This window comes from Andrena cerasifolii, chromosome 14 (genome assembly GCF_050908995.1).
Source record: "Andrena cerasifolii isolate SP2316 chromosome 14, iyAndCera1_principal, whole genome shotgun sequence".
Lineage (NCBI taxonomy): Eukaryota > Metazoa > Arthropoda > Insecta > Hymenoptera > Andrenidae > Andrena > Andrena cerasifolii.
Window position 1 is genome coordinate 8,810,205 of NC_135131.1, and position 27,619 is coordinate 8,837,823.

At 47.5% G+C, this 27,619-nt stretch overlaps 2 protein-coding genes across 5 annotated transcripts in view; one reads left to right on the forward strand and one right to left on the reverse strand.

Annotated features, from left to right (window-relative positions):
- The window catches only part of Nlg-5 (neuroligin 5), a 158,710-nt gene extending 140,024 nt beyond the window's left edge, over window positions 1–18,686 (reverse strand). For all 4 annotated transcript variants that reach the window (XM_076827164.1, XM_076827162.1, XM_076827163.1 and 1 more), the window contains exon 1: window positions 17,511–18,686. The gene's annotated coding sequence lies outside the window, so the exon portion shown is untranslated. The remainder of the gene's footprint in view (window positions 1–17,510) is intronic.
- The window catches only part of Rpl35a (ribosomal protein L35A), a 168,803-nt gene that overhangs the window by 21,125 nt on the left and 120,059 nt on the right, over window positions 1–27,619 (forward strand). The gene's annotated exons all lie outside the window — the stretch shown is intronic.

Here is a 27,619-nt window from a genome sequence, read left to right on the forward strand (position 1 = left end):
AGCAGACGGAGGCGACGGGAGGCAGGGTGATCCCAAAGATAAGCTTCCGTGTCGACTGCACGGCCAAGATACTTATCCCGCGAACTGGGTCAATTAGAGGTGTAGGCCGCGAAAAGCAGCCGAGGGCGACGCCCGCTTTTAGGCCGGCTGCGGCCGGTTCAAAAGGGGAGAGAAATGACTTTCGCCTAGGGAGCAGAGCGGCGCAGAAAAACGGGCGGGACGGGCGTGGAAACGAGAGGGAGACGTGGAAAGAGGACAGGATACCGTCTTTCGGTGGCTCTGGCTGTCTACCGTCTCATTGGCTGGCTTAAAGGAACGAGCCCCGGCCGTCGAACGAGCCAACAAACGATCCTCGGAATAACGTGGAAAAGGTTCGAGGAAGCCCGAGGTGAGGAGAATGATAAGGAACAGGGAAACAGGGGCAACTTCTCGCGATCAAAGGTGGCGTTTTGTGGCTTCTCTGGCGAGGCGGAGCGACGCACCGACTTCCAATTCAACGGGACACCTGAACCGAGAACGAAACGAGCACAGGGGGATGATGGACCATATCTGCTCCACTTTCTTCCATTTTTCTCCATCCCCCCTCTCCCCCGCGGTTGGTCGATACGGCTTTCGCGACTGTTGTTCCCTGTAAGCTTCTTATTGGCTCCGCGAGCGTAAGTAGCTGGAAATTAGAACGAAAGCCCTTGGAACCGGGCAATTATTAGGATCCGATGCTCGCGTTCTCCAACGTGTCTCCTACCTCTTGCCGGACCTTTTGCAAACTTAATATCGCGGGCTCCGATTTAATGAAAGCTTCGTCCGAATTGCTGGTAAAGCGTACTGGGGATGCGAAGTGTAGGTATTATTCCAAGATTATATGTACGCATTAGAGATCCATTTACAAAGCAACTGAACACTGTCTCTGCATATCAATTAGGGATTGCAAATCGGGAAATCGGTTTGAAGCTTTTTTTCACTGATAACGTAGTAGATATCGACGGAATTATGCAAATATCGAGAAATACGTATTTCTCGCGATCTACCGGCAAATATCGAGAAATACGTAATTTATCAAATTACCGGTAAAAATTGGATGTATAGCAATGTAACGCATATATATATAGTGCATAATTCCGTCGACATCTACTACGTTATCAGTGAAAAAAAAACTTCAAACCGATTTACCGATTTGCAATCCCTAATATCAATTTAATCGTATTCAGATAAAGAACAATCGCAACCACTTCATGCGCCTCATAAAAGTATCTCCGCTCTTCCCCGGCAACAAAACACTTTCGCGTCTTTGTGCAGGAGAAACGTTGCCGACACCGTGCACGTTTATGGTCACAATTTCCTTCGTCCCTCGTCTCAACGAGCTTTCCTCTTTCGCTTCAGCGAGGCCGTAGCTGGAGGGTTACGACGCACTCATTTTTTCCAGCATGGCCACGGGAATTCCATTACCCTGTCGTTTTTAAGAGACGAAATACACGGGCGAGTTTCCGCGCCGCGGAAGACAACCGCGTGCTGTATTAATCGCCGAGGGTCGATTTCATTTTTCTCCCTTCGTCGCCGACCGGACGAGACAGCGTTACGCGCGAGCAACGGCCGCCGCCCCACCCCCCCCCCCCCCGCGCCGTTGTTTTGTAATAAAATAATTTCCATTGCAAATACGGTCACGGTCGGTATGAAATTTAAATGGAACAATTAGCCGGCGTCGCGTCCGCGTAATTCTTTCCCGGAACGAGAACGCCGCCTCTTCGCGCCCCGGAAACGCATCCTCGAGGCCCGGCCGTTTGCGCGCGCATTAATTATTCATATCGGTTGCACCGGCGAGAGTAACGCTTTTTCTCCCCCTGTTTCGCCCTTCTCCTCCACCCTCGCCCATCGTCCAACCACCTTTTTCTCCGCGAGTTGGGAATACGCGACGGTATCCTGAACACGGATGGACCCCCTGGTCGACGTTCTCTGCGCTGCTATGTAAACGGGGGGGGGGCGTAATTGGAATTCTGAGGCGGTGGGAATGGTACATAGTATCGAGCACGCGACAAGTGACCCAGCAGTCGCATTCATTTTTCTGGGGAGGGATCGTGGAAGTAGGAGTACGAGAAATCTAAGGGTGTTGGGGGGTGCTGATGGAAGTAGGCGAATGTGGAGGTCATAGAAATCAGGGAAGGCTTCAATTCTCGTGTGTCGTAGGTACAAAGGGGTGATTTATCGTGGTAGAATCGTGAAACATGAGGGATAGTAGCTGAGGCATGGGGGTGGGTGTGATTCTTTGTATCAGTAACATCTGTAGATCTTCTGGAAGTGTTAATAGTGCATGGGGGAAGCAAAAGAAAAGTTTTTCTTGTTCCCCGCTGTTTCTTTTAACCTAAGACAGTCGCAATCGCCCCTATCGGTAGAAACTGTGTACAACAGTTAGCCATACGCCATTAACAAGTCGAGTCACCATGTCACTCCACAAAAAGAAAATAAAGCAGGTAAGTTTTTCGAGTACTTTTCACTAAAATTTTGCCAGGATTCTTAAGGATTTTGTATAATTACCATTTGCGAGAATCAGTGAAACAAATTTCTATGTGAAACTTCGTCTATTTTCATTGTCAGTAATTGGATCCTCTACCTCTGTGTATATCAAAAAGAAATATTCACCAACGAATAGGCGTTCTGTATTAAACCCGAGTATCGTTACCCAAGAATGGCCTAACTCAAAGTTGCCCGAACGTGGCAGCTAACCACTAGTTGAATATTCAAACAAATCCTTCTGTATACGAGAAAAGTCGACGAAACAGGACCCCAGTAGCGCTCGCAGTCGCTGAAACTCCTCTAGTTTGCAATAATACCTCAGAATCTAAGTTCGAACTCCACCAGGCCCACCCTGCCAGCTGCACCCCATCGATCCCCGAACTTCTCCCCAGAATAACAGCGTCCCCCGTGTCCGCGTCGCATCCCAGCGCCGAAGAGGCCGTAAGTCGCGTATCCAAGTCCGGAAAGTCCGCGACCCGTGGAAAACACCTCTCCGAAGCGGCTGCACCCTTCTGAACAGGGTGTCGCGACTGTCAGGCGGTATCCGCGGCGCGACCCAGTTCCACAGGGCTAAACGTGCCGCCCCCGGTCCGTCAAAGCCGACGACGAGAATGCAGTTGAGCTAATTCCGGCCCGCTCTGCCCGAAAACGCTTGAATCCTCCAGCGAGCGTTCCGCCAGCGGCTAACGAACGGCCGTAAAAAGGCGGGACGCGTGTCTCTGGCACAGTTTCCTGGCGAGCAGGGGCGTATCTCCGCGAGACGCCTCTCCCACTCCTCGGACGACTTGTCGCTAATTGATGTTCCACCCCCCCTCACCCCCGAAACACGGATTAACCCTTTCGCCCCCCGGCCAGCCGCGTCCTCGTTTTGTTACCCTAATCACGGCCGAGCGACGTCGTTGACCATGCTCGCGCACCGTGCACGCTGCCTTTTATTCGCTGGCTAATTTATTATGCTAATTACTTTTCCGAGTGGTCTCTTTCGTAAGAGGCGCGGGGGGAGATACACGCAGTCTGATAGCACGCTTGCCTCGCTTTCGTGCACAGTTGGAGGCGCGGGGGAGGATCTATTGGTCATGTTTTATTGAGACGGTTGGGTACCGAGGTTTCGGATACCGTAGTAGGTTTGTGGGGGTTTCAATTGAGGAGGAGCCGAGGCTTGAGTATTTAAGAATTTTATCTCACGAACTGTTGTTCAGTATTTTAATAAACTGGATTACAGAGTCTATTGGCACGTGCATGCGTAATTTACGTGCGAAGGAGCACTTCATCTTGTCTCCAGTCAATAGTTGCCCCCAAAGAATTCGACACCTCGGCCTTTCTTATCTTTCTTTTCGCGTCACAGACTCCGCGAGACGAGAGCTTGTTGCCAGAATCCCGTGGAAACGGAGAAACCGGATTGAATCACAAGCTACGCTACATCCCGTTCCTCTTCAGATTGCTGGATCACGTCAACGAAGAACAGGTTCAAATGTTCTGGTAGACAAGGTCTCGTCCTTTTGAATTCGGAAGAACGAAGGGTTCGCGAGGCTGGAGTACCTAGTTTCGAATCCCTCGTCGAGTTTAGGGCACGCTTGGCCTGCATTGTTCTTTCGCTGCTTCTTGCATAACCCGTCACGTCCTTCTCGTTTAATCAAGCTGGCGTATCGACTCTGTGAGGCGATATTCCCTGAGATATCGAAATAAGGAGAGGAGAAGGAGGTTGTTGCACGTTGCTGGTGTGGATTGGACGCATCTCCAAGGTACCAGAGCGGCCTGTCGCGAACTACACACTCGAGTTACACTTTTTACTTGCACTGCCAAATTGCCGGAAGTCTTCGACCTGGTTAAAAGAATACCTGCTGGGGGAAGTGGAACGATCGATTCCCTCTCTGCCGATATCGCAAATCGAGTTCATTTACCGCCACTTTCGGATCGCTTTCCGCGAAGAAACCACTCGAATTACAATGCACCCCCAATCTATAGTTTTAAGAGTAACCTTCGCGAACGAAGCAAGTTACCTCCCAATGATCGTTGTAACGTTCGCAAAATTTTCGTGGAGGACTTTCGAAACTTTCTGCGAAGGAAATTTGAATCTCCCTTCGACGCCACTATTTCTGTGCCGCACAACTCGAGGAGCTATGTCAGAAGGTCTCTGCTCCTGTAATGGAAAATTACGGGGCATTTCGAGCGATTCAGTCATCGATACCAAAGCTGTGGTTCATTTAAGAGAAGATACGGCTTAGATTTCACAGAGGATCGGACACTCGAATTACCAGACGTTATACGTGGGTGTCATCGACACACAGAAGGGAGTGGTTCAGCGTTTCTCGCGCGATACTCGATCTCGCCCTGAAAACGCGTACCAGTGATTCTACATTCTGCTTCATAAATCAAACCGCTAATTAATCCCGCTTATCAGAAATTCTCCCAGCTGCTTAACCCTTTCGGGCCCGCGGAGAAACCCGCGGGAAACGTTCCCATGCCTGCTGTGCAAACCCGCGGAAGCGAGCACCTCGGTTTCACCGTCATTACGCTCTCGTAACAGATATTATTTCCGCCGGCGAAACAATTATTGTGGACACAATATTACGCGAAAAATACATTTCATTCTCGGCCGTTCAGCCGTTCCAGCCGCGGTTTCGAAGTAACACATCGTGTCGGTTTTTAATTTCTTTCTCATAGCTGATACGTTTAATTGCGCGCGGCTCGTAACGCGAATCGTTAAATTTATTTTCGCGAATATAATTTAATTGCATCCCGGGGAGGGGGGCCGCAGCGTTATCGTCATCCCGCAGCTATGCGCGTTCATTTGATATTCCCGTAAGCATTTCGCGTGTATTTTTGCTAATTGCTCCCTGTTTGTGAAAAGAACACCGTGCTCTCATTCGTCGTCTTCATTATCTTGGCGGGCGATTATTTTTTTTCTTTCTTTTTTATCCCAGCCTGGGAGTGGTTCTAAGTTCTCCGTTTACATGGTTAAACTACTCGTTTCGCGTGTTCTAACATTTATATTCGGGATAATGAGAATCCTCCGCAGCCTGCCAGAACCTTTGTGTATACTCGATTCGATCCAGTTGCAGCGGATGAAAAATGAGATTAACTCGTGAATTTCTCAAGTCGATAAAGTTCCTCCAACGTTTCGTGGCTCGAAGGGCTTCCCTTCGAATTAATCTGCAGAATAATTTGTGTGTCATATATTTAAAGAGGCACAGCAAGTGACAATGTAACGTAGACTCTAAGTGAAAGAGGTCTACGCATAATCAGCCACACTTATTTTCAAGAAAACCGTGAATATACTACCGCGAAAGTTAAAAGTTCATCTTTTACACAGTGAACGTCTAACTTCCAAGTTCTCCCAACATTTATCTCCAAGAAAATGCGAATTTTTCCCTCAAATATCTGCAGTTCCCCAAGTCAGAAGATTTCGCAAAATGTGTCCGAGTCACCAGCCCCCGTGCGCGGCAGGATCGATTGGGAAAGTCGCGCGATTCCAAGCGAAATCGACTCTACGTGCGGCTCGGAGAACGAGGGGAAACAAGTGGAATAAGACGAACTCGCGAAAAGACTTCTCGACTCTCGAATCACAATGTCCCCTCGGCGTCATCTCGAGCGGCAGGTCTGACGAATCTCGCGAACGCTTCTCGAATCAGCTTCGCGACCGGGGAAACAAAGGCCTCGTTCGCGCGGAGAGCATAAACATGCCCAAACTGTAAATCTACGTAAAAGTTCGCGGCGTGGTAATCCAACCACGAAAGTCGTCGATTTCAGCAGAGTGGACATTGTTGGGAATTATCAGGAGTTCGCAAAGGACTATCCAATCGCTCGAGTATGAGAGAGTTTGGGTTTTAATGATCGCGGACACCTGGAGGAAGCGACTGCCGGTGGCTGCGCGTATTCGCAGACGGAATAATCACAGGTTAAGCTACCTTATCACGGCGAGGGGCTGGCGGAGTGCTAAAAACTGGGCTTCCCTCGTGCAGGATTAATCCCTGGAGCGCGGGGGTGGCCCAGTCCATTCGCGTTACCACCGTGCCGTCAACAAATACGAAGTTAACCAGTGCATACTACCCTGTACACCACGAAATCAGAAGCCCCCAGGGGCGTTTTTCATCCCCCGCCGTCTGCGCTGTGCAATCCGCCGAGGAAGAGGAAGGAAGCGTGCCGGCAATGGCACAAAGACAACTTTGACTCCCAAGGAGACTCTTTCGCCATCTTCTCTCCACCTCTGACATCGTATACTGGTCGGCTATTCGAGCCTCATTAATAAATCATTATCGTCGTCGAGGTTGCACCCGCTCCTCCTTCAGTCACGTCGTTTTCGCCCCACCCTTCAAAGCGACAACGACAGAGTCATCGGCTCACTCCTCGCTTTGCCACCCCCACGCGAAACCCTTTACGCGCCCTTCAATTACACCCCCCTCGCCGCCCCGATGCTATCTTTGTAACGGTCTAACAACGATTCCTCGAGCGCCTGTTCGACTTCTCGGAACGAGGAGGAAGAGAAGAGTCTGGGTGAGATGGGATAAATACTTTGCAGGACTTTCTGAGAATTCTGCGAATCCGCAGTGCAATTTTTTAGGTTTTTTTTTGTCATTGAAGCCTGCTTCTCTTTGGTTTTTTTTATTTTTTGGATGGGGTGTGTTTCACTCTGTGGAGAGGGAGTGAGTTTTCTCGAGTTGTGGCGAGTTATAAAGTGTCGTGGAAGGTTTGACCGCCCAGGGCTCTCGATGACCATGACGAGTTGCACGGAGGTTAAATATATTTTCCAGCGCAAGGATTCTCGGCGGTGAGAATTAGCCCGTGAAGCGATTAGCGGCGAGGGAAATTTTTCGAGGCCCCTGCTCGGGCTGGGGCTGCAAGTTTAATTGACTGCAAGTTCGCTTCCCGTGGGTGGTTCGCGATTGGTAATTAAGAATCTGCCTTGTTGCGGCAACTTTTAAGCGTTGCGCGTGCATTTCACGTTTGAAAGGCAAGGGAAATTGCTAAAACGTGGGATAAACGAATGATTTTGGATGATGCGTCGAAGTGGAAGCAATTGAATAAGGTAAAGGTCACTTTCCACCTACTTCTATATCGTAAACTTTAAACTCACTAAAGAGAATAATTAATTATAATGCGACGGTGAAGCTACATTAACCCTCGCGTGTCACGCCTATTTCTTCGAACGTATTTGTCGCAATGGATCGATCCGACCCAAGCCAATTTTCAATCAGCTGCTACTTAAGGTAGTTCCTGAATAATCTACTAAATTCAAGAATTCTTTCAAATTTCCTTCTAAACTAATTTGTAATACAAGAAACTCTTGTACAAAGTTTAAAATCGATTTACCACATAGTTATCAAGAAATTGTTAATTAAGGTTGATGCCTTTTAGCACAGTGGCATATGGCAGAGTCGAAAATAGGGGGTTATATTTTCAGCTTTTCTTCTGAACAGGAAAGCTATATTCAAGAAGTGTAAGCAATTTAATATTCTATTTTCGTATTAAAATTATTTATATCAACATTGAACTTTTTAAAATATATATACATGAGGGTACAAATTATTATTACTTCTATAGTATCATACTACTTTATATTTATCGTTTATTACCGAGCTCTAATTTAACTAATAACATAGTTGGTTAGGAACTACCTTTAAAAACTGTCTGTTATGAGTAATAAAGTCGAAATAATAATAATAATAAAAATAATAATAATAAATAAAGTAAAAATTCTGAGGTAAAGTTTGAACATTTAAAATGAATATTTAAAGTACCATAGTGTTTAAATAACAGTAATACCATTTCCAATGCTGCCTGAAAGATATTTTACCTGAAAGTCAAACTGTGGGTCATTTCAACCCAATGTGACAACCGAGGGTTAATAAAAACCTGCTTCTTCGAAAGAAGAAATATCTTTTAATGTCCACAGTTTACGTTGCCACCCCCATCGAGCCGCCAATGGGTCCTTGAGGAAAGTAACGCGAAAATTTCAGGGCACGTGGGGAAGGAGTCTTAATTTATGGTCATAATATCTGTGAAATATCGCTCTATTCGGAGCTCGATAATGAAACACCATCTTGAGGGGGCGTGGTGTAAAATCTTCCGCCGGTGCGATCGCCATCGCGGAGTAATACGATATCGCGCGGTGCTCTTACAGAAATTGCGCCCTGAATATTGCAGCACGCAACCTTACGTTGTCATTATAAAATACTCGAGTCGCGCCGAACACTGCGGCTCGTTCGTTCTTACATAATACGAGGAGAATGGAACGAACGCTGCACACGAGAGAAAACGAAGAAGACCGATGATTGCTTACAATATCATTTCCACCCCCTTTTAGTAATACAGCAGAATGACTTCTGCATTACCTCCGACGCATTCCCCTTTATCCGAAAGGTACGCAGACATTGCAACAGTTATTTTCAACGCGAGCACTCGATTAATCAAAAACTCATACGCAGCTGTGATAAAAGGGGGAGGATTGCAATAATAGTTGGCAAGCCGCGTAAAAGAAACAGTAGAGAGAAGAATGGGTTTTGTCGCCATACTTTCCGCAGTCGTGAAAATGCCAGCTTGCATCGCTTTATATGAGCCAGTTTACGAGAGAAACAACCTATTATTCATGGGGTAATGTAACATTTACGAAAGAACGGGCATTAAAGACCAGCCTACATAGTCGCATTGCCAAGCCACTGGCAACCCACTGACATTTCCAACCCCTCTGTGGTTCAACGTGTCCTTCCCCATCGAGCCTTCCCCAGTTTCACCCCCCCTCCCCGACTCCGTGCTAATCTCGAACGGTCGAAGAAACGCGAGACGAAGGGGAGGCCGAGGGAGAGAAAGATTAAGCACGGCCATCGCGTGGAACTGCAACCTTAATTGGAAGCACGGAAAGGGCGCAAAAAAATTCGTTTAATGAGCGACTAAGGGTTGTGCTCTTGTCGAGACGCCGATTTCGTCCGCCCTTACCCTAGCTGGGGGGGTTATTTATCGGAGCAGAATTTTCCCATGGCATTTTACCTTGTCCCCAATACGCTCTAAAATCTGTTCCGTTCGACTATAACGTCGTCGACTAATCGTGCCCTCGCGAACCCCTTCATCCACCGTCTCGACACGCGAATATTCTACTGTGGTGGTAGAAATTGATTATTATAAGAAAAAGAAGGTATCAAGGCCTGCTGTTCTTTATTCTAGAAATTCTATCGTTTACAATTCAGGTACTGGCTTAAAATTTATATTGCGGTGGAGATTCTTTCGATTTCAGTTAATATGGATAGTCTGACGATTAATTTGAATAATTTCGTCTGGCTATACGATGTTTCTCAGTTCGCGCTGTGACCAGTAACAGTTTTAGCGAACGAGACGCCTGCTTTATTTCCCACTTCAGCAAGCAGCTCCACCTCAACACGCTTTTTTAACTTACCCTCCACTCGCGCTGCTCTCCATTTTTCGTAACGCAAAACGAGCGACATTCGGAGTTACATATTCGTCGAAACCTGTAAAGCAGCCAGTCCCTTTGCGTAAGTGCAGGGGAGGGAAGTGAATTGCTTCTCGCCGCGTATACACCCGCTTCCCGATGACTTTCAGGGCTACTCGACGATACACATTGGCCTTTCAGCGGTCTCGAAAATTGCGCGGCAGTGAAATAAATAAATGCGCGAGGCGCTTTTCAGGCTAATCATTTCACGGCGCGCAGTTTCGAAAACGAGTCCGAAGCGGATTGAAAATGAAATTAGAAGGAGATAACAAACGGGGAGGATTTGTTTGGGATTTTTCCATCGGAAAAAGGTAATAGAAAAACGGCACCAGAACTGAAATCCGCTAACGATTAAGCTGGCAATGTGGAAGCCCATAAATATTTCACTATAATAGCCTTCGCGTAATAGATTTAGCGGCGCTAAAATATTCCCCTGGTGCAATTTCCTCCGGCCTCGCACCCGTTGCCCCCTCCGCCCCACCCCGCAAGGCAACAATACCTATTCTCCATTTCGCGAAACCGACAACACCAGGATTCTGTGGAAACGCAGCCATTCGCTCAACGATAAAAAATCAATTTCCCTTCCATCTCCCAAAAAATGGGGCCATCGCCAGAGATCGTGGCAATTTGTAATCCCCATTTTTCTCCCCCTTTGTCGAACAGCGAACCATGATGCATTTTGTCGCGTGAAAATACTGTCGGGCCTTCGACATTCGTGCTTTCGGGCGTTTTTTTTTTTTTTATTCAATCCTTGAATTTCACGTCGTTTAATCCAAAGTACGTTCACGAATAAAAACGCGGGCGAGGAATTAAATCGGCTCGGACTCGCGGAGTTTGAGAACGCAGGTGTTAGAAAATTTCGAGGCTAGATTTCCAAGAAATTATTCAAATAAATCCGCTGGATTTACTGGGAATTTATATTATCCAACAGAGCCCCAAAGTATTACACGTTCGCCAGCGAGCGTGCGACACACGCTCGCGAACGCATCGCTCACTAAAGGGACGAAATAATCCCGCCAAGTCTCAGCCATCACGGAATGTAAACTTCTCGCGGCGTGACAAGTGGAGGGCCGTAAAAATTCGCCCGGCCGGGGGCGGCAAAGAAGCAAGATCCATGTCCCGAACTCAATCCCCATCCTCGTCCTCGGCAAGAAAGCCAAAGCGCCGAGGAGTGTCTACTACCAAGGACTCGACGAATTCAGAGAACAGCGGAGGATGAAAAATTAAACCGCTCCCGTCGCTAACAATCCGTGCTCCCTCAGCTCCGGGGGAGCGGAGCACGGCGCGACGGCTGGAAGAAACTTGGACGGGGGAGCCGCCGGATCGACCAAGACACCAGCGGGATCGTCGCTTGTCCAAGCGACCAGAGGCTTTTTCCGCGTATTACAGAGCTTCTTTGCTCCCCCACTGGATGACACTGACGAATGCCCGTGCCCATTGGAAATTATCTCGCATAAACTCCAGCGAGGAATCCCATCGCGCAACGGCCACCTGATGGTCCACCCCGATACGAACGGGCGAAGTGTGGTCTCCGTGCGAGGACGTTTTTCCATCGACCGTCTCGATCCATTTTGATAGTGCCACGGTTGAACAGAGTGATACAGGGCGCCGGTTTTTGCCTCGTGACACCTGGCGAATTTCTCTCATCGGGGATGTTACACGAAGGGGTGAATGAGGAAAATGGACTCTGATTCTTGGCGGGAAGTGCACCTTGTTTTTCAAGTGCGTTCAAGTGGAGGTTACAATGACGGACGAGGGTAAGGGGGAAAAAATTAGAACGTGCATTTTTCGCGATCTTGCGATTTGTGGCATATTTTGTTGGTGGCAACTGGGAATACAGAACTGTCGAATCACGAAGGGTTATAAAGTTCAAATATAACGAAAGATAACGTTAAGCCTCAACCGTTCCTCATTTCACGAACTGAATCTGTTCCTCGGTGTCAAAACGAAGTCAAAAGATCGACGAAATGACAAGGTAAATAGTTATTTTTCGATATTTTTTTTTCAAATTAATGAGTTAACATTTTCATCTTAGATTTTTCACAACGTTCCCACAAAATAAAAGGATGTGCAGCACATACTTCCTTCTTGATACAGGAATCACAAATAACAGAACAGTATAACTAATTGTGGGAAAACTGTGTGAAATTGGCACGAGGGACGGATGAGGGTTAACGATTTGGTGTACTGGTTAAAAACAGAAAACGTCCACTCTGCATTGGAACGAAATACGGAATGTCCACGCTCTTTACCTAAGTATAAGTCTCTGCCATCAGAGTAAAACGAGCAATTATTTACGATGAAAATTAAATTCATTGAACCTTGTTTCTTCACTGATGACCTAAAGTATTAAAACTTAATTTTCTCGATAACACTGTTTTGTGACATTCCCTGTTCATCCCCCTACCCCTCAACCGAGATACTAGATTGTGGTCCATTGAAACTTTTATCATTCCGGATATTTTGATCCGCTTAGCTGGAATCTGTATCGAAATTTGGGAGCCGTGCAGCTGTCTACGTTTGTTTATTAATCTCTGTAGAAATGTCGCGTGTTCGATCTATTACGGTAAACGGTAACATGCGTGAACGTTTCGCGAGTATGGGCGCAATTAAACGAAACTGATGCGGTTAACGTAGAACAATAGCACTCCAATTATCTATTTAATTAATCTGCTGGTTTGTACCGTTGCCGAGGCTACTGATTTAAATACAATAAATCCCGGTGTACATAATTAAAACTGATAATGATAACAGTTAAATCATTGTTTCCACGGCTCCGATGAAATGCCCGGTGCAAGCGCGCGCGCGAATCAAGTGCATCGTTACATAAACCAATAACAACAGTATCGTATGCCAGAAACCATTCATCTGTAACATTCAACGCTTGCTTTTCCAAAATTAATACAATCGTCGCTTGCTAATTCGACCTAACCACCTCCCTACGAATCAAGCGTTCCATTAAAATATCCCGCCTTCTCGGCGATCGATTAAACCGCGCGCTGCTTCAACTGCCTGCGAATTACAGGCTACAATATTCGATAGAAAAAAAAAAAAGAAACGAACGTTAACGATCTACAGATTCAGAGATCCAGGAAGCAGAGGACCGAAACCATCCCGAGGTGCGCGCCACGCAATCTCCGCGAGCTGCAGGTGTCGCCGATCGACCAACAAACCTCCGACAGAGGCAACGACGCCGATTTAACCCGTTAATTTCGAGGGTGAATCTCCGCGTCGCTCCAGTGTCTCGCGAGCCAGTCGCGATTTTGGGTGGAGGAATTCAAACAGCCGCGATAACCGTCGGCACGAGCCAGCTTTTCATTATCGCGCGCACAGACGTCTACTACTTAATTAAGGAATCGAGTGTTCCCCTAATTAAGCCAGCCTGATACCGCGGGTCTCCTGGATTCGGCGTGGAACGAATGAAAGGCGCCTCATCCTCCGCCACCCTCTTTGCTCCTGCACCCCTGACCCACCCACCCCGCAACCCCTCGCTCGGTTTTCCGCGTGGCGTGTGCCCAACGCGCGACTTGTGTGCAGAGCAAACATCAGCAGCCGCTTATGAAAGAAGCCTTTTGGATATACCCGAAGAATTAATCGTCGCCGGGCAAATACCGCGCGCGAACACGCTGTGTGTCGCGAGTTAAGCTCGCTACGCTTGCGAGCAGTCCTCAAACGAACCCCACACACGCGGAGCCCGGCCCCCGCAGTTACCTTTTTCCACGGCCGTTCAATTACTTCCGCGTGAATTACCCGACGTTCAATTTAGAGTCAAAGTCACCCGCACAAACGGCTGGCGCCCGTACACAGGGGTCGCGGGTCGCCGCGCTCGTTGCTGTCTCCTTTTCGTGCGACGGGAGACCGCAGCTCGCTGAGGGCACTTTCTTCGCGTGGTGCGCGCGCCCCGAGTTGTTTCTGCGCCGAGTATCGCCTGCCAAAGAACGGTCGCTTTGGTTTTAAGCGCCTTGACAGGTGGAGCGGACGCGGGCTCTTTTTGGCGGATGCCTCGATTCGGGTGAGATCGTATGCTGGAAATGACTGTTATTATTGCTCAACGGGGGTTGGTTGAGGAACTCATGGTCTTCTATTCTTTCGGGGAATTTAACACCTGCTCCCTGGCGAATCATCTCCAGAGGGTAGAACCACGCCAAGAGCTCGAGAAGGACAACCGCTCGTGGCGGATATAACGCGGACGACTGCGACGAATAGCGAGTGCCATTTTTCGCCCGCGTATTCTGAAATCGATGGTGAAAAATGCCCGAAGAAAGCCGTCCAGTGGAAAATCTCGCGAGCAACGTTCTCGATTTCACGTTCGCAATTTTCCACGTTCGAACGGCTGGGGGAATACTCCCCAGCCCCCCCTGTGTTATGCGTATAACCGCCGCCGGTATTCAGGGAACGTAGAAACGTAATCAGAGTGCCAACGGTGAAGGATCGTCCGGCTGAAAAATCACGAAGGAGGAAAAGAGAAGAGGAGGATGATCGGATGTGCACATGTGCGCGCTCGTCTCTGTATGTAAAAAAGGAGGGGGTTGGTGGCGAGGAGGGGGGGGGGTCGGAGGGAAGATAAATGAAGCCAGTTCCCCGTCAGTCGTGATATACAAAGGATAACTTGATATATACAATGTCTAGATATGCAAAGCGTGGCGCAACAGAGTGCATTTCCAGGTTGTCTGAAACGCTTCAACCCTCCCCATCCATCCCCCATTCGGCCATATTTTCAGCGGAACGCTGGGGAATCTTGGAATTAACGGCGATACTGCGATTCATTGGCGAACGGAGATAAAGCGTTCGCAATTGTTTTATAAATCCTGCGTTCGATCGAGGCGCCCTCTGATTTGAAGGGAAGATTGATGGAAGGCTGCAGTTACTGCCAGCTTGACTTCGGTTTCTAAATTCATCACGTTTCTAAATGATTTTATTCAGCTTCGATCCTCTGTTTGTATGTTTGCATATATGATATTTCATAGCAGGATATGAATCACTTTAATACTTCAACTTCTGCTGCCCCACGATTTTATTTAAAGTGATATTAACACCATCAAAATTGAAGTACAAGAAAATAATTAGTTTTTAGTTTTTAGTGCATTTTAATTTAATTTTTACTACATTTTTAATAAAATCGTTTAACATAAAAATTCTTTTTATATATTTTTTATTTACACTTTACTCTGTTGGTTTTCTGAGAGAATTGGGAATTATCCGGTCTCTTCTCGAATTATCGTCGGACTTCGTTGGAAGGCACATTTTCTAGACAGTATCGATATGGATTTAAATTTGCCGGAGTCGCCAGCTTTTCCTAAAATGGTGGGAAGGATAATGGAAGACAATGGCGTTCTTTATCGTCGCGACGGTAAAGGGCGCGCTTCTTCGATCAATCGCGACGGTAAAGGGCGCTCTTCTTCGATCAATCGCGAGACCGAGGGACCCCGAGAAGGGTAATGGAAATGGAGGGGAAAATTGAAGACAGTCGAAAAGTATTTCCGATATTGGAAGAGGCATAGGCACACAGCAGAACGCACCCGAGCTGGTAAACAAGATTGCCCCTTCCATTTTCATTCGAGGGAAACAACGACGGTGACCTTAGCTCGGGGGAAACGTCTCGACGAAAGAAAAATCTACGTAGGTACATAATGTACATGCACTGGCAAGGGTTGAATATTTACGACCGTAAAATCTACTGCTTCGGTAACTATTCTATATAAAGAATCACGGGAATCAACCGACGAAATGTAATCAAATTATATCGAGCATTGTTTCGTATTTACATTTTAACGTTTGTATAAGATACACTCGTTACGATAACGATACGTTTGTAATTATCAGTGCTAATTAAAGTAACGCAAAGCTGCATACGTTTGCAAATCTGTGGAGAGTGGTTGTAATACTGATAATTAAAATAATTACTGGCCAATGTGGACGATATCGTTGTAGCTGGCAATCGGTGGAAATGTAGCAACTTGTAAGAAGAAATTTTATTCGATATTTGCCGGGAACGGAGTCGATATTGACTGCGACATGTATTTCTTTATTAATGGGGAATTACTGATAAGGATTTATGGAATAGATTTTTGTGTAACTAATGTAGGATTTTAATAATCTCATTTAAAGAGAATTTATTAAATTATAATTGCAAAAAATATAGGTATATAAGGAATATTGGTTTGATATATAGAACTTTAAGTCGTAAGCGTAATGTAGGATTTTAATAATCTCATTTAAAGAGAATTTATTAAATTATAATTGCAAAAAATATAGGTATATAAGGAATATTGGTTTGATATATAGAACTTTAAGTCGTAAGCCACGCTCGATCCGATTCACTCTTTTTTCGATTTTCACTAGGATTCTTAACGACTGTCTTCAACGTTTGTTCTCGCAGAACTGCCAGCCTGAGCGCGCGACTTTTGAACTCTCTTAGAAAACATTCATTCCTACACTAATGGGAAAAGGGTTGTGACATTCATGTTCGAGGAAGAAAGCATAATCATACATGATAATGTTCGTAGTAATATAATAATTATGAATTGATGTTTCATTGCAATTGTGTTGTCACTTCGTGAGAACATGTGTCAAGGTCACCTGTTACGATCTGCCCCTCATTTACCCGCATTTAAGTGAATTGCAATTACCTACTTAATTACCGTAACACTATTAAACAAGATTGTTTTTTATTCCTTTTACCAAGAACCACTCAATTCCATTCCAAACATTGCGAAATTTTAGATTTTTTTTTTTAAGAAACTAGCGATTCGAATAATTTGAAATTTGGACCATGTTTTTATGTATCTTTGAAGAAGTTGTAGTTTTTTTTTTATTAATATTTAATACTAAATATAGAAGTTATGCACGATCGACTATCACGCCACCGTTGTCCGCTGGTTTGCACGATATTTCTGTAACCACTGAACCGACTACCTTCAATTTTGGCATGTATGTCCAACAATCATTACTTTATCCTTTAATGAACCAAGATACCCATAAGTTACATACTTCTTTGATTACATAAGAAATTTAGCGCAAAATTGTACAGCAAAAGTTAAAGTTTCAGACCTTTCAATTTGAAGACTCTCCACAATCCTCAAAAAAAAATTTGTATTTTTTTCTGGCTCATCAAATTATGGCTACATATGTATACAGTGAAACGCCGTATTATTTTTCTGTTTTAGATTACCAGGAAGATAAATATAATGCACACCAGCGGACGACGAATTTTGCGCAGCGTGTTGGTCGATCATGTATAACTCCTATATTTGTTATTAAAAATTCATAAAAAAAACTGTTGCTTCCTCAAAGAGGCATAAAAATATGGTCCAAACTTCAGATGAATCAAATCACTAGTATCTTAAAAAAAAACTCTAATTGTGCTACGCTTTTAGCCCGAAGAATAGGATTCCGACCTTAACTCAGCAATAAAAACCTGATTACTTCGAACAATTCGTAATATACATCGAAATTTCTGCGGAAGAATTGCTAAAAATCCCAAAATACGAACAGTACGTGTCTCATTATTTCGAGAGCATCCCCGTGCCACGTGTCGCAAAAGCACTAACGAGAGCAGACTCACCGATGAACGTTCCGGAACAACCCCTTTGGCTCGCTGAGTGCCAGCTTCACGGTATCCGATCCTCGTGCTGGAAATAATTCCTCCACCTCATAGTTCGCCCTGATTCACTTCCGGCAGCTTGAGGAGCACCGGCTGTTGCCCATCAGACACTGATCCAACCGAACAAAATCGCAACAATGCGCACAGATCACATCGAACGCCAGGGCACGCTGTCAGCTGTGCTCGGGAGAACCGTACGCGACCACGTCCGCCGATCGACTACAACGAACCCGTGTGGCAGTCAACCCCTACCTCGCGGTTACCTGCGTGTTTACGCGTACCACGGTACCTGGCCTTTCAAGCGGATCCACTCAATGGTGGGGGTCAATCAACCTCGGCGATTTTCGAAATTGATTTACGCTGAACACGGCCCTCGAGGCTCGCGAGGTCGGAGGTATGGGGATCAGGTATCGGAATGTGTCCGTGTGAACACGTGTGCGAAAGAGACCTAGAAATTGGAGAGTCACTAATTAACACTGGATAGAAGGTACTGTTTTTTAAGAGCATTCAGAGTTCGTCGGGTCGAGGACCTCGAATAAATTCAACGAGCTCTCTATTGTCACTTCCACAAGCTTCGTCCGAGAACGGAGCTATACGGGATGTACGAGCCTCCGCGAGACAGGGTAGTCAGATCACTCTGGCGTCTCTGAGGTACCGAGATACAGGGAGGAGGCACTGTCACAGCGGAAGCAGACGAAACTTTCTCAACGACCCTTTCTCAACGAAACCTCGAGCAGCTGTCCATCCAGTTGAAAGGAGTCTTCTAAGGTACTGGAAAATCCTTCCCCCGAAACGACGACAGCTCGCGCGTCGAACGTGAAACGTCCCGCACACTTATGCCCGTTCGTCGGCGCTCCTGTCACCGCACGAAACACCACGAGAATCCAAGGAGCATCATGCTGCACAGTCCGCCGTGATCGAAGCCGCGAAAGTGGTGGATCGACAGAGGCCTAGCCTCTATTCGCGATCCCCAGACGGATCGGCGTGAGATCGGGTCTGAGGTCAGACGGTGACGTGTCGCGTGACGCGCGCCCCCGGCACGTGACACGACGCCCGTGTGTGACGTCGTGACGTCGGTGGAGGAGAGACCACGTTACACCTGGCGCCAGGGCCAGCCGGTGTGACGTTCTGGCCTGGTCTGTGTACCAGGGTGCTACTGGGGATCGCCGTATGCTTGTTTTTGCAGGGCTGCCAGGAGAGAAAGAGAGAGTAGGCGCGCACGACAGAGAGGCGGGGTGGGGGCGGTTGGGTGGTGGCCGAGGAGGGAGTCAGGAGACGGAGAGAGAGAGAGGGTGCGGGGATATCAGAGGGAGATCGACGCACGGGGGTGCAACAGGGACAGGGTCGGTCGTGTGGATGAGATGGAGAGCGATAGTAGAGAGGAGGCAGTAGAGAGGGAGGGGAACAAAGAGCCGTGGGGAATTTGGAGGGGTGTCGAGCGTGGGGTGTGCTGACGGAGAGTCGCGCGAGGAGAAACGGGGATGGAAAGAGAGGTGAAAGGGTTGGGAGCGAGAGGGGGCAGAAAACACGGGGAAGAATGAAGTGACGGTGGAGTACGACATGGTGGCGAGAAAGGACGGCGGACCAGGGCTGAACGAGGGTAGCAGGGTGGAAGAGAGACGGAGAACCCATCCCCACCCGGACACCAAGAAGCCTCCGCTGGTCCCGACGTCGGTCCTGCGTTGCGACGGCGCATCGGGCGCAAGGATCTCCGTCCTTCTTCAGAGATACGACCCTCCCTCCGTCCTCGCGGACGTCCACCCACCCTCTGTGAACGCGCCAGCAACCCCTTCCGCGGCCACGGATCGATCCGACGTCCGTCCGTCTGTAAACTCGCCGCCACGGGTTATGCTCGCGTGTACACACGGGATCCCGTGCGACAGAGCTTCACGCGCTAGACACTGAAGGCGGAGGAATGTACACTGGCCTGGAAGGGGCGCTGCACCCCTCGCCTCAGTGGGAGCCGCAAACACGCGTAGCTGGTGCAGGAAGGGCAACGGTGCAGTGGACAGTGTTAGGACGCAGGCGAGTCGGCAACTTTGGAGGCAGACGGGGCTCTGGGAGACTCTGTTTGCGTGGGCACCCTGTGTCGCGGTGGAAGACTGTTGGTATAACGTTCGATGATGAGTCTGCGGGTGGCGGAGGTCCTGAGGGTGGACGCAATTTTGGTAATTGACGGCTAGGAGTCGCTCGCGGCTACTTCGCGAATGATAGTTATGGTTGTCACGGGCCCCGTACATATGTGTGTGCCGCTGTCATACATGGAGTATGTATCTTTCGTTCAGAAATACCTTCACTGCAATGGGTAGGAGATGAGGATCTGTGACTAACACACTTGGAACTGCACCCTTACAAAGTGCATTTCACTGCAGTTATTCGAACGCCACCACCCCATGCATTTAATAATTCAAACCGACGACGAGTCATCGAGAAATTGTACCAGCGAATCGGGCCTATGTTTGATTACAGTCACGTGTGTGTACTTTGGCCGGAAGTTACGGGCCCTGACGGCCGCTTTGCTCGCGGCGAGTAAGGGGCAGGGTGGAAGGGAAAACGTTGACGCAGTTACCAGCCGAAGATTTATCGCAACGGTCAACTATATAGGAACTCCATTAAAAAACTTTTACTCGAGTTCGCCACGGTGTCTGGTCTTTGTTCAACGACCCTCGTAGCGATAACATCCCCTATCCGAGCTCCAGTGGTGGTGGACTTCCGAAGAACTCAGTGTGAATGGAAACACGCCACTATCCGCCACTTTCCAGGGATCTATTTGATTGTTTCAATCGAAATGATTGGAAGAACGTCCGGTTAATTATTTGAACGAATTAACGCGAGGGAAGCTTTCGACGTATTTAAACAGTATCACGTTACAGAAACTGCTGTAGGTATTTCGGAATGTTTATCAAATTTATTCTGGATGGCATGTTCGTGAGATTTTCAGAAGTATTCCCTCCGAATCACGCTGCTATATCTAGGCGCACTGATCTCGCGGTTTCTCCAGCTTCCTTTTGCCACCCCCTCGATTCGAATCCAGCTGCGAGCTTGCAATCTTAGGCTCGTACGAGCGGTGCATACGCTGTTCGTTCCAGCCAGCCACCGTCTCCGGTCCTCTGAACGTGCTTCCACGCTGTTTGTTGCGATGCAATGGAGTCCTTCGTGAGGCACACACAGATTCCACACAGGGTGCCTGGTAAATCGCGACGTACCCAATCAGGGGATGATTCTCCCCGGAGGAAGAAGTAAAAAATAGTGGGCGTTATAGAATTATACGTCCAAAGTCAGATGATGAAGTGTTATTCACGAGAAGGAAGAAAAAATTGCCACGTCGGTAAGTTTCTTAGGAATTCTACCGTCCAATAAATTCAGTAATATTTCAAAAATATCCTGCATAGAATAGAGGAGGAATAATGTTTCTAACATTTCAAGTCCCGTTTCTGGAGTAGACTAAGTCCTGCAGAAATGTTTTGACCTGTTACGTCAGATCTAGGTCTGGATAAAGAGACTCAGAAATCAAGCGGGAGCAGGTCACCCTCGATTTCTAACCACGTCTAAGCAACAAGATTTCACAGCTTATAGACTCCGCGGAGTACCTATCAGGGACAGCTTCCCAGCCAACAATGTGTTATTCAAACTCGCGGCGCAGCCATCATTAAACTATCGTTTCCAAACTTAGTTTCCCCGCCGCGAGGGCCCAATCTCGCGAGCCGTGCTGGATCAGATCTGCTGCTCGAATGTGGCCTGTTCACGCGCAATTCCGGCTACAAACGCGCGATAAGTTGCTGGAGAACGGCGTTAATGCGCGCGGGCTACGCGGTGTCCAACGCGTGTAAACCCGCTGCGCAGCTGGTCCGAGGATGGTCCCTGTATAAACGCAACGAATCACCAATTCCTTCGCTGAAACTCCACCTGAGATAACTCTTGTTTCTCCTCGCCTGTATGCTCGAGGTCCCCTAATCGAAGACCCGAGGGTATTTACCAAGCGCGCCATAAAAGCAAATAAAATCGACAAACACGAACACGACGAGCTAGGAGAGTAACGAAAGCTACGATAGATGAACCTCCCTGATATAAGATATCAATGTCTGCCCGGCATCGATGAGATTACCCGCGCGAGAGCACCGAATAGCGTCGCGGAGAAAGGCAACCGTTAAAGCTGTCAGCGAAATATCGCGAGCCCGATCAATCCACCGAAGCATCGAACTAATTACACCGCCTGGCGCTAATTGCGGATCGATGAACGTACGCGTTTTGAAGCGCTCTGTACACACCAGCTTAGACCACGAGTGTCGGACGCGTTATAGTCGGCGGCGGTGCGGATGGCTGCGTACGTGCACGCGACTATGTCGGATCGACACGGTTAGGATTACACCTGTGTTCGTTCGGAGGCGGTAATTGTACACGCACGCGGACGTAAAATCATACGCGAGGCATTTGCCCCACGGTAGACGTAGCAATCTGATAAATGGAAGCGGATCAGGCGTCATCGAACGCATCGACCGCGAACGCAGACCGTTCGTCTGCTCGGTGGCGTGCTACTTCCCGGGAAATCCTGCAAGCGAACGTAGGTACCTATCTCGGTAAAGGCGGCTACTGATCGAGGAGCAAATAGTGTCTGGGGCATAGCTCGTAAGGGGTCTTCCTAGTGCGACGGCTGGAAAAATTTAATTTTTTGGGAATTAACCCTCATCCGTCCTTTTTGTCAATTTCATAGTTTTTCCGTAATAAGTTATACTGATTTGCTATTTGTGATTCTTGTTGATACAGTATGTCCTGCACGTCGTTTTATTTTATGCGAAACATGTGAATAATCTAAGATGTAAATGTTACTTAACTCATCAATTTGAGTAAGAAAATATCGAAAATATGTGCTTACCTACCTTGACATTTCATCGATCTTTTACCACTGTGCCAATTTAACACCGAGGGACACGTACTTACGCGCGTATAACTTTGTCAATTTCAGTCGGATTAACTTGACATTTTCAGGAAATATTTTCAAGATGTACTTGAAGAAAATATGAAAATCGAAAAATCGATTTTTCGAAGCTATTTCTAGGTAGGCCTCCCGCCTTAATCGAGCAACTCAAGGGTAGTTACACGAAACAAGCTAAATCAAGTCTGTCCATGTTTGGAGCTCATTGGAGACCCAGTGTTAGCTTCTTAACCAGTTGAGGCACTGGCTCGCAGATTGACAAGTGAAATCTTCCCTGAACTTTATCCTGTCCTATCGCCCTGACGATTACTCCGAAGCTCCTAGAAACCTACTGCAACGACATAATCCATCTACATTCCACCCTGGTGCCAGATCACTTGCAATTCTGACGCGTTCAGCGCCAAGTCGCTCTGAATCCAGTACCAATTGCAATTGCATTAATTTCACTGCTCCCTTGAGCCTCTGCCTCCCCCACCTTGCTCTCCGGGGATAAGAGGTCTACGCGCCTCTCCCGAGCATTCCGCTCAACCTTGCAGCGTACATAGAACATACATCCCCGCGTTTTAATCCGCGAGTTCGTCGCGAATACGCGGAAATTTACCGCGGCCCCGCGGAGAAGAGCGTAACTTGGATTTGCAATATCGGTGCGCGCAATACCGGGCGCTGTCGAGCATGAATATGCAGCTTCTGTCTGCGCGGCAAGTAATTTTATGTACGGCCGTGCTAGGTCGCGCCGCAGCGACACAGGGGCGCAGAAAATATGCGCGGCCCGTGCGGTTGCGCCCGTACACGCGCCATTTTGTTGATACGCTCGCGCTCGCCATTTTCTCTGCGGCCGGCCGCACGCGCGAGCGCGTATACATTATAATACCAGCGGCCGGCTGATTCTCAGCTCGAGATATACGACCCGGCATTTGCATCTATGGGATAGCTTTGCACCTGAATACGCGCGTTCTTTCCTTTATCGCTCGCCCGGAAAACGCACCCCCAAATCTGCGTGTTTATGCGCGCGTGCACGCCGCCCGGCGGGAACTCGAGGCGCGGATTTACGAGCGCCACGCCGGGGACTTAAATTCACCAAGGCGGCAATTAAAATCGCTGCGGTGGCCCGAGGACTCTGACGGACCGAGTCTCGGTGAGGATTTCTTAATATCATTCGCGTGGCACCTGCCAATGATCCGTAGATATTTAGATGGTAATTAGGGTAGTTGTGTAATCAACAGGGTCTACGTGGGAAGTTGTTGCCGGTGTGTACTTAATCTTTACAATGCAAATTTGCGAACGCGTAACACTAATTACGATGCTCTGAAACACCTTACGAAGCCACTTTGCCAAAATATTCACCCGGAAGAAGGCAAACCTGGCATGTATTTTGATGAGATTCCTTTTGAAGCGACGTAGATATCTTTAACTCCAGCCGCTTTAGAGGCTCTTCAAAGCGGAGTGTAATAATTTGCGTGCACGAAACAGCTGCATGTACACACGTGACCTCTGCATATACTACGGTACACACGATGCATATATGTACGGATGGCGTACATATTACTGATACGACGCAGGCTACCGATGCACATTAACCTTTAAGTGTGTGATTAACCCCTTTCACCGAAGCGCCAGCGGAGCTCCGGAGCAAAGGAAACGTTTCTTCGCAGGGAAGCTTGAATTTACATCGCTTGTTCACGCGAACCTTTGCTCCCGCTGCCTCTGTTCACACTCGGCGACAGGTTGAACGTTGAACGGTTTACCTGGGATCAATTTTACCCTGAATAACGTGTCACACGCGACCCTCTACGATAGCAGTGCGTTCAATGCTTCAAAAGGAAGCTAACGAGGAGAGACAAACAGTGCAGTAGATCTTGACGATGAAAAGTGCGTTCGATACACTTCATTCCATTGTCTCTGCAGCCTGGAAGATAAAGGAAGATATCTGCTAAGTGTAAAAGAATCTTCGGCAGAACTTTTAAGTATCTCCGAGTTCCAGAATGCCAGATGAAAACGATTAGATTCCGCGTAGACAGTGTAGCTTCGTGTGTGAGGTTCGTTATCACTGAGACGTTTACACAAAGTTGAAGGGAACACAAGTGCCCGATTGCTCCTTGGTCCAGGACCGTAGGTAGTGCAAGGTTAACGAAGTTTCGGCTCATTAGACTGCGCAATCATGAGTTGCGCTGCTCGCGATCGATTAAACCCGTCGCCAGCGGAATCGATTATGAAGATCTAATTACTCCAAAGTATTTCCATTAACCTGGAGGCTTGGTGTTGCTTGCCCAAATTTCCTCGGCCGTTGCCACGGAACAGCGAGCGGGGATTAAATTCCTGCAGGGATTGGGGGAAAACTGCGGGAATCCTTCTTTCGGCTGACACCACCCAGAAACCATTTCCCTCCGCGATCTCTCCCCACTCGTTTCGCTTCAGATTTTCTAGTTACTTCAAACATACCTCCCACATACAAGTAATGCCTGTTCTACTCCAAGTATTATAAAGTGGAACCCCGATAATCCGAGGTAAGCAGCGCCTAAACCACCTCGGATTATAGAGAACTGGGATTAAGCGAAACGCGCGTGCACTCTAATCTAACAAGAACTCTTGTAACAAGAAGCATCACAGAAAACAGAATCCTACCCATGAAAAGAACATCCACAAAGCTCGTTTCCCGAGAACACATCCCCCCACAGCCTCCACTTTATTTGCACCCCCAGGCAAGGCTCCGGTCAAAGCAATTCAAATCACGATCAAACGGGAGAATTTATAACACGTGAATAGTGGAACTAAAAAATGGCAACGTCACAAAGCAAACTACATTTCCAAAGCAAAGCCATATAAACGCGAGCTTACACGAACTTCTTCTCTCAGCGCTGCACTCGCAATTCTTTCGTGAAACTCTTCCAAACGTTTCGCACAGGGGAAGATCCCGAACCCGAAAATTCAAAAAATATGAAACTTTGTGAATACGTGGAGAATTCTCTCCTGATTACAATGCAAGTTTTGTTTGCTGCCCAAATTCACTCTAAGGGGGTGCGATTGACCCCTGAAAACCTGGTTATTTCCCGATTTTTTGCTATAACTCGGGAAGTGTAAAATAATCTTTTTACCAAATGATAGATCTAACTAAAAGAAGTAAATTTTGTCTGGAAACTTTTTTTCTATCTCTTACAATCCGCGAGTTATAACAGAAAATCGGAAAATAGCCGTTTTTTTTCAGGGGTTAATTTCACCTCCTTCGAGCGAATTTGGGCAGCAAATAAAAATTGCGTTGTAATCAGGAGGAAATCCCCTATATATTCACAAAGTTTCAGATTTTTTTGAACTTCCGGGTTCGGGATCTTCCCTTGTCAGTCACCCAGTGTATCGTGCAACTTTGTTATCGTTCTGGAACCGAAGCTCGTCGAAAGCAGTGCAGCGTTTCGTCAGGGGGGGACGGCGCGCGTCGAATTCGCAGAGGGGTACAAGCCACGGATAGCATTTCTCCGGCTACACCCTGGGTCACGTTTAACGAGGCGGTATCATTATTACCGGGCGAAAGAGGCACGAGCCACGGGCACCGTGAATCCCGACCTTCGCGCTTTAAGGTTAACGAAGTTTCGCCTCGTTACGTTCTAGTGTTACAGTGCCGCCAGCCCTCCGCCATGCTAGACGCTTGATTAATTCCCTAGATAACGATCGACCTTCGCGCAACGATTTCGCCATGAAAAAAAAGGCACTTGTTGCTCCGGAACGGCGGAGGGAACGCCGGTCAGCCTGATCGAACTTCGTTAGCCGCGCTCCGTCGTGCCACGTTTCGCTGCGAAATCGAGGCCACTTCCGGCTGCAGCGTGCAAACTTCCGGCAGCTCGTAGGGACGCATAAAAGGGAGGAAAAAGGTCCTGCGGACCTTGGCCCGGAAACGCTTCGTTTACGAGATACGAGGGGTTGTTTCTGTGCCGCGTGATAGCACGTTAGTCGACCTGTGATTCCTTCCATTTCAATTAGTTTTTATTCTTAGTGTGCTGGTTAGGGTAATTACTGTGTCTTCTTGGGTATTCCTTCTGCTTTATCAACAACGGCAGAAAGGGCTCTTAAGGGGGAGACCACTGTAAAAAATTGGTAAAATCGATTTTTTGTATCTCACATTTTCCGAAAGATATGCGTACGTTTCAAGAATGCTCTCTCCAAATTTTATGGAGAAATTCTTAAAATTGACGGAGATATAAAAATTTTTACCCCCCAAAAATGGATTCCTTTTTTTCAGTGTAATACACGTAGGCTTCTAGTATCTAAATATTTTTTGTCTTTTTGAATTCGGATTAACCATGTGGCTAAAACGCTGTCAACGCCACAGGAACGATTTTGCCGCAGCGCACACTTTGACGAAGAGTATACCGTAAACGGATTTACGAATTTGATTGAAAAAATTATTTTTTACCCTTCGATATCTACATATTAGCTATACTAAGCGATACATTGATTTACTTGCGCTGTTTGTTTGAAAAAAAATTCCAAAAGCACCGTTACTTTTCAGACCACTACAGTGGTCTCCGCCCTTAAACCAAAGAATTGACCCGGGCATATACAAACATTTCCTCCGTCTGACATTAATCTACAAGCTCCGGAAAGTTTGCAGCCTGTAACCCAAAAGTGGGTCAGCTTTAATATTAAATTCACAGCAGAGCCAGCCTGCTGACCGTGTGCCGCATGCACCGCACGCCCTCCACGTGACATTTTAATTGTCAAACAAACGATACTGAAGTTACTAACGAAAGTAAACGTAAACGGAAACCACTTCGGCGAACATACAGAGGCGAAGAACACTCGTGATTGCGCACGTGACCCTCCGTTTGTTCCGTACACAGGGGGAATCGAATTTTTCCAAGGGAGGCGGCACCGTGGTATTTCGCGAGCGTATTACGAGGCCTGTTTCCGGGCAATTTAACGGACTTTCAGTAAGTATAAGTGATTTAGGTGTTCGCCCAGGAATTAAGCGGATATTTTCTGGTTCGTGCGCCCCGAATCAGATTAGCAATTTTCGTCGGCCGGGGGTTACTTCGTTTCACCGTAATCGGGTTGAATTAAGGGGCAGGAGGGGGTGTATAGAGTTATGCCCGGGTTAATAATACTCCGTGTTTAACAGCCACGTTACGTGCCCAACCCCCGATGATTT